The sequence below is a fragment of the Dendrobates tinctorius genome, unplaced genomic scaffold (assembly GCF_039654945.1).
Source record: "Dendrobates tinctorius isolate UK_male_01 unplaced genomic scaffold, ASM3965494v1 ptg000096l, whole genome shotgun sequence".
Lineage (NCBI taxonomy): Eukaryota > Metazoa > Chordata > Amphibia > Anura > Dendrobatidae > Dendrobates > Dendrobates tinctorius.
The window spans coordinates 2,036,693-2,051,149 of NW_027361764.1; the positions used below are offsets into that span (position 1 = coordinate 2,036,693).

General features: G+C 44.9%; 1 protein-coding gene across 6 annotated transcripts in view; it reads left to right on the forward strand.

Moving 5' to 3' along the window:
* LOXL3 (lysyl oxidase like 3) overlaps positions 1 to 14,457 on the forward strand; it is a 258,654-nt gene that overhangs the window by 223,194 nt on the left and 21,003 nt on the right. The gene's annotated exons all lie outside the window — the stretch shown is intronic.

The window sequence follows — 14,457 nt, forward strand, 5'->3', positions numbered from 1 at the left end:
ACCAGAAAAAGCCATACACCTGACAAATGCTACTGAGAACTCTGCTATTAGAAGTGGAAAGGAAGAACAAAGATGAAAGAATCTAATTAAAAAAAATATTGGAGAAAGAGAAACCAATCACAAACTAAAATGTTTCTATACTAATGCACAAAGCATGGGCAACAAACAAGGAGAATTGGAACTACTAACACAGGAAAAGAAATATGATGTCATTGGAATCACTGAAACTTGGTGGGACAATACACATGATTGGAATACAAGACTAGAAGGATACAACTTATTTGCAAGAAACAGACTTGATAAATGAGGAGGGGGTGTCGCATTGTATGTTAGAAACGCGTATATCTGCACAGAGATTGAAGCTTCAGAGACTGGGAGTTCTGTGGAAACTGTTTGGGTAAGAATACAAGGACAGAACAATGGAAAGGACACCATTGTAGGCATTTACTACAGGCCGCCTGTGCAAGCTGAAGATATGGATGAACTCTTTATGCATCAAATGGCCAAGTTCTCCAAAAAATATGACATAGTTGTCATGGGAGATTTCAACTATCCAGACATTTGTTGGGAATCTCTCTCAGGCAAAACTAACAGGTCAAGGAAATTCTTATCCTCTCTTGCTGACAACTTTATCCTCCAAAAGGTAAAGGAGAAAACAAGGGGAACTGCTACCTTGGATCTAATCCTTATAAACAGGGAGGAAATGGTTGAGGAGGTAAAAGTGGCTGGGACCCTAGGAGGTAGCGACCATGCTATTTTAGAATTTTGGATAACTAGAGGCGGAAGACCTGTGAAGACTCAGACGTCAAGGTTAGATTTCAGAAAGGCAGATTTTAAGGGATTCAGAAAGAGAATTGGAGGGATCCAATGGCTGGATCTCCTTAAAGACAAAAATGTCCAGGAAGGATGGGAAATCTTGAAAAATGAAATTCTCAAAGCACAGTTGTTAACAATTCCGAAAAGAGGGAAGAATAGGAAGCATTTAAGGAAACCAGGATGGATGAACACAGAACTTAAGCACATGCTAAAAAGGAAGCAAAAAATGTTTATAAAATGGAAAGAGGGAGGCATATCTAAAGAAGAATATAATGCTGTCTGCAGAACCTGCAAAGCACAAATCAGATTATCTAAAGCTGAAAATGAATTGAGGCTTGCAAGAGATGTCAAAAGCAATAATAAAGGATTTTGGGGATATGTCAAAAGTAAAAGAAAAGTCAAAGATGCTATAGGATTTTTACAGGATGAAAATGATGAAATGGTAAGACAGGATGTTGAGAAGGCTGAACTTTTAAATTCCTATTTTGCATCTGTTTTCTCTCAGAAAGGAAATGTAACATCAACTGTTATTCACTGTCCTATTAAGGGAATAGAAGAATCCAGGATATCTATAAACAGAAAGATAGTGAGGAAACACTTAGCTAACCTAAATGTATTCAAGTCTCCAGGTCCAGATGAATTACACCCCAGAGTACTGAAGGAGATAGCAGAAGAAATTTTTGAACCCCTCTCCATAATCTTTGAAAATTCTTGGAGAACAGGAGAAGTGCCAGAAGACTGGAGAAGAGCAAATGTTGTTCCTATCTTCAAAAAGGGGAAGAAGGTGGACCCAGGCAACTATAGGCCGGTGAGTCTGACTTCTATACCAGGAAAGATCTTTGAACAAATTATTAAACAACATGTATGTCAATACCTGGATAAGAATGAAGTGATTAAACAGAGTCAGCATGGGTTTGTAACTAATAAGTCATGTCAGACTAATTTAATTTCCTTCTATGATGGTATTACTGATTGGGTGGATCAAGGAAATGCTGTAGATATAGTATATCTTGACTTCAGCAAAGCATTTGACAAAGTCTCTCATACAATCCTTATTGAAAAAATGACTAAGTATGGAATGGACAAGGCAACTGTTAGGTGGATTCATAACTGGCTTAGTGATCGGACCCAAAGAGTGGTCGTAAATGGCTGCACATCCAGTTGGAAGAATGTCTCAAGTGGGGTACCACAGGGCTCTGTCCTGGGCCCTGTATTGTTCAACATCTTTATCAATGATTTAGATGAAGGAATTGAGGGTAAACTGATTAAATTTGCTGATGACACAAAGCTAGGAGGGATAGCTAATACTAGAGAAGAGAGAGAGGATTCAAAAAGATTTAAATAAACTGGAGAAGTGGGCAGCAACTAACAGAATGGTTTTTAACAGGGAGAAATGCAAAGTACTACATCTGGGCAATAAAAATGAAAAAAGCATATATAGAATGGGAGGAATAGGGCTAAGTGACAGCACATGTGAAAAAGACTTGGGTATACTAATAGATCACAGACTGAATATGAGTCAACAGTGTGATGCAGCAGCAAAAAAGGCAAATGCAATTCTAGGATGTATTAACAGAAGCATACAGTCTAGATCACGTGAAGTAATTATTTCCCTCTACTCCTCTTTGGTCAGACCTCATCTGGAATATTGTGTCCAATTTTGGGCACCACATTTTAAAAAAGACATCAACAAACTGGAGCAAGTTCAGAAAAGAGCGACCAGAATGGTGACCGGTCTGCAAACCCTGTCTTATGAGGAAAGGTTGCAGGATTTGGGAATGTTTAGTTTGCAAAAGAGAAGACTGAGAGGAGACTTAATAGCTGTCTACAAATATCTAAAGGGCTGTCACATTGTAGAAGGATCAACTTTATTCTCATTTGCACAAGGAAAGACTAGAAGCAATGGGATGAAGCTGAATGGGAGGAGACACAGATTAGATATTAGAAAAAACTTTTTGACAGTTAGAGTGATCAATGAGTGGAACAGGCTGCCACGAGAAGTGGTGAGTTCTCCTTCAATGGAAGTCTTCAAACAGAGGCTGGACAGACATCTAACTGGGATGATTTAGCGAATCCTGCTTTGAGCAGGGGGTTGGACCAGATGGCCCAGGAGGTCCCTTCCAACTCTACGATTCTATGATTCTATGATTCTATGATTCTAAGTAAGGTCGTGGGTGAGAAGGAGACAACTGTTGGTGCAATAGTAAGAAAATGAAAGAAACACAAAATGACTGTCAATCGACATCGATCTGGGGCACCATGCTAAATCTCTCCTCATGGGGTATCCTTGATCATGAGGAAGGTGAGAGATCAGCCTAAAACTACACGGGGGGAACTTGTTAATGATCTCAAGGCAGCTGGGACCACAGTCACCAAGAAAATCATTGGTAACACAGTACGCCGTAAAGGTTTACAATGCTGCAGTGCCCGCAATGTCCCTTGCTCAAGAAGACACATGTGCAGGCCCATCTAAAGCTTGCCAGTGAGCACCTGGATGATTCTGTGAGTGATTGGGAGAAGGTGCTGTAGTCAGATGAGACAAAAATTGATATCTTTGGCATTAACTCTACTCGCTTTGTTTGGAGGAAGAGAAATGCTGCCTATGTTCCCAAAGAACACCATCCCCACTGTCAACCATGGAGGTGGAAACATTATGTTTTGGGGGTTTGTCTCTGTAGGGCACAAGACTACTTCACCGCATCAGAATGGATAAATCCGTGTACCATAAAATCCTGAATGACAACCTCCTTCCTTCCGCCAGGACATTAAAAATGGGTCGTGGCTGGGTCTTCCAGCACGACAATGACCCAAAATATACAGCCAAGGCAACAAAGGAGTGGCTCAAAAAGAAGCACATTGAGGTCATGGAGTGGCCTAGCCAGTCTCCAGACCTTAATCTCACAGAAAACTTATGGAGGGAGATGAAGCTCCGAGTTGCCAAGCGATGGCCTCAAAATCGTAATGATTTAGAGATGATCTGCAAAGAGGAGTGGACCAAAATTCCTCCTGACATGTGCGCAAACCTCATCATCATCAACTACAAAACCGTCTGACTGCTGTGCTTGCCAACAAGGGTTTTTCCACTAAGTATTAGGTCTTGTTTGCCAGAGGGATCAAATACTTATTTCTCATGCAAAATGCAAATAAATTTATATTATTTATACAATGTGATTTTCTGGATTTTATTTTTGATATTCTATCTCTCAATGTTAAAATTAACCCACCCTTAATATTATAGACTGTTCATGTCTTTGTCAGTGGGCAAACTTACAAAATCAGCAAGGGGTCAAACACTTATTTTCCCCACTGTATTATGTAGAGTCATTACACACAGAGTGATCTATCTCACGGGTTTATTTCTGGTACTGTTGATGATTATGGCTTACAGCCAATAAAAACCCAAAAGTCATTATCTCAGGAAATTAGAATACTTTATAACACCAGCCTGAAAAATGATTGTAAAATCTGAAATGTTGTCCTCCTGAAATGTATGATCAGTAAATGCCCTCAGTACTTGGTCGGGCTCCTTTGGCATCAATTACTGCATCAATGCGGCGTGGCATGGAGGCGATCAGCCTGTGGCACTGCTGAGGGGTTAAGGAAGCCCAGGTTGCTTTGATAGCAGCCTCCAGCTCGTCTGCATTGTTGGGTCTGGTGTCTCTCATCTTCCTCTTGACAATACTCCATAGATTCTCTATGGGGTTAAGATCAGGCGAGTTTGCTGCCAATCAAGCCCAGTGATACTGTTGTTTTTATGCCAGTATTGGTACTTTTGGCAGTGTGGACAGGGGCCAAGTCCTGCTGGAGAATGACATTTCCATCTCCATAAAGCTTGTCAGCAGAGGGAAGCATGAAGAGCTGTAAAATGTCCTGGAAGACGGCTGCGCTGACTTTGGTCTTGATAAAACACAGTGGACCTACACCAGCAGATGACATGGCTCCCCAAACCATCACTGATGGTGGAGACTTCACACTAGACCTCCAGCAGCTTGGATTGTGGCCTCTCCACTCTTCCTCCAGACTCTGGGACCACTGACAACAGTCCGGCTCTTCTTCTCCTTGGCCCAGGTAAGACGCTTCTGGCGTTGTCTATTGGTCATGAGTGGCTGACACAAGGAATGTGACGCTTGTAGCCCATGTCCTGGATACGTCTGGATGTGGCGACTCTTGAATCAATGACTCCAGCAGCAGTCCACTCCTTGTGAATCTCCCCCAAATTTCTGAATGGCCTTTTCTTAACAACAATAATAATAATAATAATTTTATTTCTATAGCGCCAACATATTCCGCAGCACTTTACATTTTAGAGGGGACTTGTACAGACGACAGACATTACAGCATAACAATAATCACATAGATCATAACAGATACCAAGAGGAAAGAGGGCCCTGCTCGCAAGCTTACAGTCTATGAAGACAGAGGTAGACACGAAAGGTGGGTGGTAACAATTGCATTCGTTGTTTGGACCAGCCATAGTGTGAGAATCGGGTGTTCCTGTTGCTGCATGAACCAGTTAACAGCCTAAGTGTGTAACAGTACAGACACAGCATGTGAGAACATGATGCGGGGAACCTGGATATGGTAAAAAAAATGACTGTGCCACCCAGGGATAGATTAGGTTAATGTGCTGAGGCGGTAGGCCAGTCTGAAGAAATGTGTTTTTAGGGCAGGCTTAAAACTGTGGGGATTGGGGACTAATAGTATTGACCTGGGAAATGCATTCCAAAGAATTGGCGCAGCACGTGAAAAGTCTTGGAGATGGGAGTGGGAGGTTCTGATTATTGAGGATGCTAACCTCAGGTCATCAGCAGAACGGAGGGTGCGGGTAGGGTGGTATACTGAAACAAGGGAGGAGATGTAAGGTGGTGCTGAGCCATGGAGTGCTTTGTGGGTGAGGGTAATAAGTTTGTACTGGATTCTGGAGTGGATGGGTAACCAGTGTAATGACTGGCACAAGGTAGAGGCATCGGTGTAACGATTGGTGAGGAATATGATCCTGGCTGCAGCATTCAAGACAGATTTGAGGGGGGAGAGTTTGGTAAGAGGGAGACCGATTAGAAGAGAGTTACAATAATCCAGACGAGAATGAATAAGAGAAACAGTAAGAGTTTTTGCAGAGTCGAAAGTAAGAAAAGGTCGAATTCTAGAAATGTTTTTGAGGTGCAGATGACAAGAGCGAGCCAGTGATCGGTTGTGGGGGGTGAATGAAAGCTCGGAATCAAGTATGACCCCAAGACAGCGGGCGTGTTGCTGGGGAGTAATAGTGGAACCACACACAGAAATGGCAATGTCGGGTATAGGTACATTAGTAGAGGGAGGAAACACAAGGAGTTCAGTCTTTGACAGGTTCAGTTTCAGATATAGTGAGGACATGATGTTAGACACAGCGTTTAGACAATCGCCGGTGTTTTCTAGAAAGGCTGGCATGATGTCAGGAGAAGAAGCGTATAATTGGGTGTCATCAGCATAGAGATGGTACTGGAAACCAAATCTACTGATTGTTTGACCAATAGGGGCAGTGTACAAGGAGAAGAGGAGGGGGCCTAGGACTGATCCTTGAGGAACCCCAACAGTAAGGGGAAGGCGAGAGGAGGAGGAACCGGCAAAAGATACAGTAAAGGAGCGGTCAGAGAGATAGGAGGAGAACCAGGAGAGAACGGTGTCCTTGAGGCCAATGGAACGGAGCATAGTGAGGAGGAGCTGATGATCCACCGTGTCGAATGCTGCAGAGAGATCCAAGAGAATTAGCATGGAGTAGTGACCATTAGATTTAGCTGTTAGTAGATCATCAGAGACTTTAGTGAGGGCAGTTTCAGTGGAGTGTAAAGAGCGGAAACCGGATTGGAGAGGGTCGAGAAGAGAGTTATCAGAGAGATAGCGGATAAGACGGGAGTGGACCAGGCGTTCCAGGAGTTTAGAGATGAAGGGAAGATTAGAAACAGGTCTATAGTTAGCTGCCCAGTTTTGGCCGAGGGTTGGTTTTTTATGCAATGAATGTATCCAATCCTTTCCAGGCTGCGGTTATCCCGGTTGCTTGTGCACCTTTTTCTACCACACTTTCCTTCCACTCCACTTTCCATTAATATTCTTGGATACAGCACTCTGTGAACAGCCGGCTTCTTTAGTAATGGCCTTTTGAGGCTTACCTTCCTTGTGGAGTGTGTCAGTGACTGCCTTCTGGACATCTGTCAGGTCAGCAGTCTTCCCCATGATTGTGCAGCTATTGAACCAGACTAAAGAACCTTTATAAACACTTATGAAGCCATGGCAGGTTATTTTGTTAATTATTCTAATTTCCTGAGATAATGACTTTTGGGTTTTCATTGGCTGTAAGCCATAATCCTCAACATTACCAGAAATTAACCCATGACATAGATCACTCTGTGTGTAATGACTATATACAATGAGTTTCACTTTTTGTATTGAAGAACTGAAATAAACTCACCTTTTGATTATATCCTAATTTACTGATAAGCACGTGTGTGCGTATATATATACAGTGTATGTGTGTGTGTATATATATATATATATATATATATATATATATATATATATATATATATATAGTGGGGCAACCACAAAGCTATGGGCCCCGGTGCGAACTTTCAAATGGGGGCCCCCCCCATGCCAAAATACATGCACATCTCCGCTCCGTACACCTCGTACGCGCATGGCTCCGCTCCATACACTTCGTACATACATGGCTGCGGTCTTTACACCTCATACACACACGGCTCCGCTCTGTACACTTCATACACACGCGGCTCCGCTCCGTACATCTCATACACAGAAGGCTCCACTCCATACACTTCGTACATACATGTCTCCACTCCGTACACCTCATACACACACGGCTGCGCTCCGTACACCTCGTACCCACACGGCTCCGCTCCGTACACCTCGTACACACGCGGCTCCGCTCCGTACACCTCGTACCCACACGGCTCCGCTCCGTACACCTCGTACCCACGCGGCTGCGCTCCGTACACCTCGTACACACATGGCTGCACTCCGTACACCTCGTACACACGCGGCTCCGCTCCGTACACCTCGTACCCACGCGGCTCCGCTCCGTACACCTCGTACCCACGCGGCTCCGCTCCGTACACCTCGTACCCACGCGGCTGCGCTCCGTACACCTCGTACCCACGCGGCTCCGCTCCGTACACCTCGTACCCACGCGGCTCCGCTCCGTACACCTCGTACCCACGCGGCTCCGCTCCGTACACCTCGTACCCACGCGGCTCCGCTCCGTACACCTCGTACACACGCGGCTCCGCTCCGTACACCTCGTACCCACACGGCTCCGCTCCGTACACCTCGTACCCACGCGGCTGCGCTCCGTACACCTCGTACCCACGCGGCTGCGCTCCGTACACCTCGTACACACGCGGCTCCGCTCCGTACACCTCGTACCCACGCGGCTCCGCTCCGTACACCTCGTACCCACGCGGCTCCGCTCCGTACACCTCGTACCCACGCGGCTCCGCTCCGTACACCTCGTACCCACGCGGCTCCGCTCCGTACACCTCGTACCCACGCGGCTCCGCTCCGTACACCTTGTACACACTCGGCTCCACTACATCCACCCTATAAACCTGTCCTGACCCCACACATAAACTTACTGGCATCCAGCGCCATGACAACCAGCACAGACATTAGCGTCCTGCAGACACTGAGGACCCTGATCATGTGACCTCTGACTCCTCCCCTCCTGTGACCTCATCACAGGTCCTGTGCACACAGCAGCCATCTCACACTCCTAATGCGTGCCACTGCCTTCCCCCTTCTACCTACCTCAGGGAGTGTGACGTGGTGCACCGCGGGCTGCAGATGACTGCTTCAGGGGCCGCATGCGGGCCGCGTGTTTGAGACCTCTGTCTTAGGGTGTGTGCACACGCTGAGGATTGGGGTGCGGATTTTGTAGAATCCGCAGGTAAATCTGCAGGTCAAAAGACCTGCGGATTGCTCTGCGGTTTTGCCCTGCGGTTTTTCATCTCCACAATGGAGGAGATGGTAAACCGCAGCGGAATCCGCAGAAAGAAGTGACATGTCAATTCTTTCTGCGGATTGAAAACCGCAGATAATCCGTGCGGAAAATTCCACAGTGTCTTTTTTTTCAATAAGGAATAATGGTACTGTACACCGCAGAAAAACTGCTGCGGATCCGCAGCGGCCAAATCCGCAGCATGTGCACACACCCTTACTCCTCTCTTCAACTTCAGCTTTTTTACAGATGGTGTTATGTTTGCATCAAGAATTTGTAGAAATTCCATTGAATCCATTCTTCCCTCTACCAGGGACACGTTCCCGTGCCATTGGCTGTAACACAACCCAAAGAATGACTGATCTACCCCCATGTTTAATGGTAGGTGTGGTGTTCTTTTCCTGAAGTTCTGTGCCCTTTTTTCTCCACCTTTGATCATTTTGGCCACATAGTTCTATTCTAACCTCATTGGTCCACAGGACTTGTTTTCAAAATGCATCAGGCTTGTTTAGAAGTTCTTTTGCATACTTCTGAATTTGAATTTAATGGTGAGGACACAGTCGAGGTCTTCTTCTGATGACTCTTCCATGAATGCCATATTTGTGCAGGTGTCTCTGAACATTAAAACAATGTACCACAACTGCTGAGTCTGCTAAATCTTTCTGACGGTTTTTTTCCAATCAAGCCGGGTTCTGATTTGCCTCTAGCAATCCTATGAGCAGCTCTCAGTGAAATTTTGCTTGGTCTTCCAAACCTTATCTTGACCTCCACTGTTCCTGGTAACGGCCATTTCTTAATTTCATTTAGAACTGAGGAAAGGCAACTTGAAAACGCTCTGCTATCTTCTTATAGCCTTCTCCTGCTTTGTGGGCCTCATTTTCAGAGTGCTCGGCAGCAGCTTAGAAGAACCCATGGCTGCTGTTTTTTGGAAGGTTAGAGGAGGCTGGGTTTTTATAAAACTGGAAAATTTGTATCACCTGGCCTTTCCTAATAATGATAGTGAACAGGCCATAACCCTAACAGGATAACTAAGGTCTGAAACCCAGGCCAAAGTTATCTGAGCAGACAAATCTCCAAGGGCGCACAGACATTTCCATTGGACCATTTTCCTTTTTGTAACTTTTAAAATGTAAAACATGACAAATACATATGTGTGTGCGTATATACAGTGTGTGTGTGTATGTATATATATATAATATCTGTGTGTATACACAAAATTAGAATATAAAATTAGAACATAAAGTGAGTTTATTTCAGTTCTTCAATACAAAAAGTGAAACTCTTATATTATATGGAGTCAAGCACTAAGTGCCAGATCCATGGAAGCAGGAATCTACCACACAAGACAAGACCCAAGGTGCAGACTGTGCAAAGAGACCTCAGACACCGTCCAACACATAGCGACAGGATGCAAAATGCAAGAACAGCGTATACCGAATGCCACAGCCAAGTAGCGGGAATTGTATACAGGAACATCTGCACAGCATATGGGCTAAGCCCCCCTAAGTCCAGGTGGGAGACCCCAGGAAAAGTGGTGGAGAATGAAAGGGCTAAAATCCTGAGGGCCCTCAAGATGCAGACGGATAAGCAGGTGTTGGCTAACCAACCAGACATTGTGATAGTAGACAAGGATCAGAAGTCAGCAATGACAATAGATGTGGCAGTGCCAAGTGACAGCAATACTGTTTGTATGTGTGTGTATATACAGTATATATATACTCTTATATAAGCCGAGATTTTCAGCCCATTTTTGGGGCTGAAAGTCCCCGTCTCGGGTTATATGCGAGTCATATACCGGGGGTTGGTGGGGCAGTGAGGGTGTCAGAGATCATACTTACCCCTCCCTGGCGCGGTCTCTGCAGCCCCCCCGCTTCTCCCAGTCTCAGACTCCTTCCTTCAGCGGTCATATTCATGTCTTTAATGAGCGGTATCACGTGACCGCTGAAGGCAGGCGCTGGAGACCGTGGGAGAAGGGGCTGCAGAGACCGCGCCAGGAGGGGGTAAGTATATGCTATATTCCAAAATTTGATTAAAAAAAACACAATTCCTATTAAAAGTGCACATGAACAAAAATAACAAACACCACAAATCACATATATAAGCCGCTATTGGAAATAATGTGGTAGGTAGAACACCCAAATTCTAAACGGGTATATCAATCTCAGCACCTCAAAATGCATCTCATACCTCGAGATAACTTGGCTTTTCCCGTGATTAGAGCGATTTGGGGCTACCAACAACACTCCTATTACTTTCAGTATATATACTGGAATGTTGTAAACCGTCTCTGGTCTGTCTTGCACTCAGAGACCAATGTAGAAATCATGCATCCATAAACTCACATATCCCATCATTGCTCACAGTTCTCATGGACAAGTTATAGGTGGCATACCATGCAGACTGAGATGCTTCACTCCTGTATATTCATTACTTATATGGCGCATACTCCATATCATTTCTCATTATTCTCAGACTCTGCATATGTGACATATATCATGGAAGGGTCTCGCTCATAACCATTTCAGTGATGAGTTCTTCCATCCACATAACGCTCCCTTCCCCAACGCGTTTCACTGTTATCCAGATCATCAGGGGAGTTATTGGGTAAGGCTCAATGCCCTCACGTTCAAAAAAAAATGCCATCACTGAGGCTGCTCACCTGTTTGCCTTTATATCATGCTCTACTCTCAGAGTTTCCTGCAGGTGGGCAGGTAATTACCAATGACCACTTCCTATTTCTCGGCTTCTGTGGAGGAGCATACAGCGCTTGCGCGCTTCCCGTACACTCACCATACGGTCCTCATCTAGTTCTACTGCGCAGGTGCACTCAGCACTTCCTGTCATTGGGCCGTCGTGCAAAGCCACTTGTACACTGAAGGAGCTCACCACGCATGCGCACTCCCCATACAACGTTCGGCAGCCCATACTAAGTCAGATCCATTGTGCAAATGCGCTCAACTCTTATGCTCATTAAGTTGTGGTATAAAAAAAACCCCAGCCGTACAGCGCATGCGTGTGTCTCCCACTTCTCACTATATAGGATCCAATTGATGGCAACCATTGTGCACGCACCTTCTCTGTATAGCTATGGCGTCCAAAAAGGGACGATGAGATGCACTTATACAAAGTAAACCGCCACACGACAGCATCAAAATAAATAAATATTCCGCTAACGTGCAACTCCTAACCGTGGGAGACACACGCATGCGATGTACGGCTGGGTTTTTTTTCTACCACAACTTAATGAGCATAAGAGGTGAGCACATTTGCACAATGGATCTGACTTAGTATGGGCTGCCGAACGTTGTATGGGGAGTACGCATGCGTGGTGAGCTCCTTCAGTGTACGAGTGGCTTTACACGACAGCCCAATCACAGGAAGTGCTGGGCGCACCTGCGCAGTAGAACTAGATGAGGACCGTATGGTGAGTGGTGTACGGGAAGCGCGCAAGTGCTGTATGCTCCTCCACAGAAGCCGAGAAACAGGAAGTGGTCATTGGTAATTACCCATCCCTACCTGCAGGAAACTCTGAAAGTAGAGCATGATATGAAGGCAAACAGGTGAGCAGCCTCGGTGATGGCATTTTTTTGAACGTGAGGGCATTGAGCCTTACCCAATAACTCCCCTGATGATCTGGAGAACAGTGAAACGCGTCGGGAGAAGGGAGCGTTATGTGGATGGAAGAACTCATCACTGAAATGGTTATGGGCGAGACCCTTCCATGATATATGTCACATATGCAGAGTCTGAGAATAATGAGAAATGATATGGAGTATGCGCCATATAAGTAATGAATATACAGGAGTGAAGCATCTCAGACAAGTTATAGGTGGCATACCATGCAGACTATGAGAACTGTGAGCAATGATGGGATATGTGAGTTTATGGATGCAGGATTACTACATTGGTCTCTGAGTGCAAGGCAGACCATAGACGGTTTACAACATTCCAATATACATACTGAAAGTAATAGGAGTGTTGTTGGTAGCCCCAAATCGCTCTAATCATGGGAAAAGCCAAGTTCTCTCGAGGTATGAGATGCATTTTGAGGTGCTGAGATTGATATACCCGTTTAGAATTTGGGTGTACTACCTACCGCATTATTTCCAATAGCGGCTTATATATGTGATTTGTGGTGTTTGTTATTTTTGTTCATGTGCACTTTTAATAGGAATTGTGTTTTTTTTTTTTAATCAAATTTTGAAATAAAGTAGATTAGTTTTATGTTTCTAGTTTATATATGACTGGCCCGCTGCAATACTTGTACAAATTAAGCTAGTTGATCACTTGCTAAACTTATATGCTATTTTCACCTGTCCCCGTTCCAACGCTGCTCGCCACTGTCTGCCGTGTCCTCTGTCAGTGATGTTCAGGTCAGAGGGCCCGATGACGTGGTTAGTGTGTGCCGCACCCTCTGCTGCCTGAACATCACTGAGAGATGACGTGGCAGACAGCGGCGAGCAGCGTGGGAACGGGGACAGGTGAATATCTCAGGTGCCGGGTCCTGAGCCAGCAGCGACACCGACACCTGGCCCCCAGCAATGGAGAGGTGAGTATGTCATTTTTTTGCAGCAGTGGCATATGGGGCTTATTCTATGAAGCATCTTATGGGGCCATATTCTGTGGAGCATCTTATGGGGGCATATTCTGTGGAGCATCTTATGGGGTCATATTCTGTGGAGCATCTTATGGGGGCATATTCTGTGGAGCATCTTATGGGGGCATATTCTGTGGAGCATCTTATGGGGGCATATTCTGTGGAGCATCTTATGGGGGCATATTCTGTGGGGCATCTTATGGGGGCATATTCTGTGGGGCATCTTATGGGGGCATATTCTGTGGGGCATCTTATGGGGGCATATTCTGTGGAGCATCTTATGGGGGCATATACTATGGGGCATCTTATGGGGGCATATTCTATGGGGCATCTTATGGGGACATATTCTGTGGAGCATCTTATGGGGGCATATTCTGTGGAGCATCTTATGGGGGCATATTCTATGGGGCATCTTATGGGGGCATATTCTATGGGGCATCTTATGGGGACATATTCTGTGGAGCATCTTATGGGGGCATATTCTGTGGAGCATCTTATGGGGGCATATTCTGTGGAGCATATTCTATGGAGCAACTTATGGGGGCCTATCTGTGAGGCATCTTATGGGGGCATATTCTATGGAGCATCTTATGGGTCATATTATTCTATGGAGCATCTTATGGGGCCATTATTAACCTTTAAGGAGCATTATACGGGGTGTATTTTGTATGAAGCATCTTATGGGGCCCTCATGAACTGTATGGAGCATTATATGGGGCTCCTGATTCAATATGGATATTCAAAAACATTTAAACTACTGATGTCTCAATTAATTTTACTTTTTTTGGTATCTATTTTTATTTTTGGAATATACCAGTAGTTGCTGCACTTTCCACCCTAGGCTTATACGCAAGTCAATAAGTTTTCCCAGTTTTTTGTGGCAAAATTGGGGGGGTCGGCTTATACACAAGAATATACGGTGTGTGTATATATATATTATATATAAAATATCTTTCTTAACTGTTCGCAATAACAGTAATTTTGACCAGGGGTACCCGAACTTTACATGCCACTGAACATAATAGCTGAGCATGCAGTGCAGTTCCGTGCAGCTCTG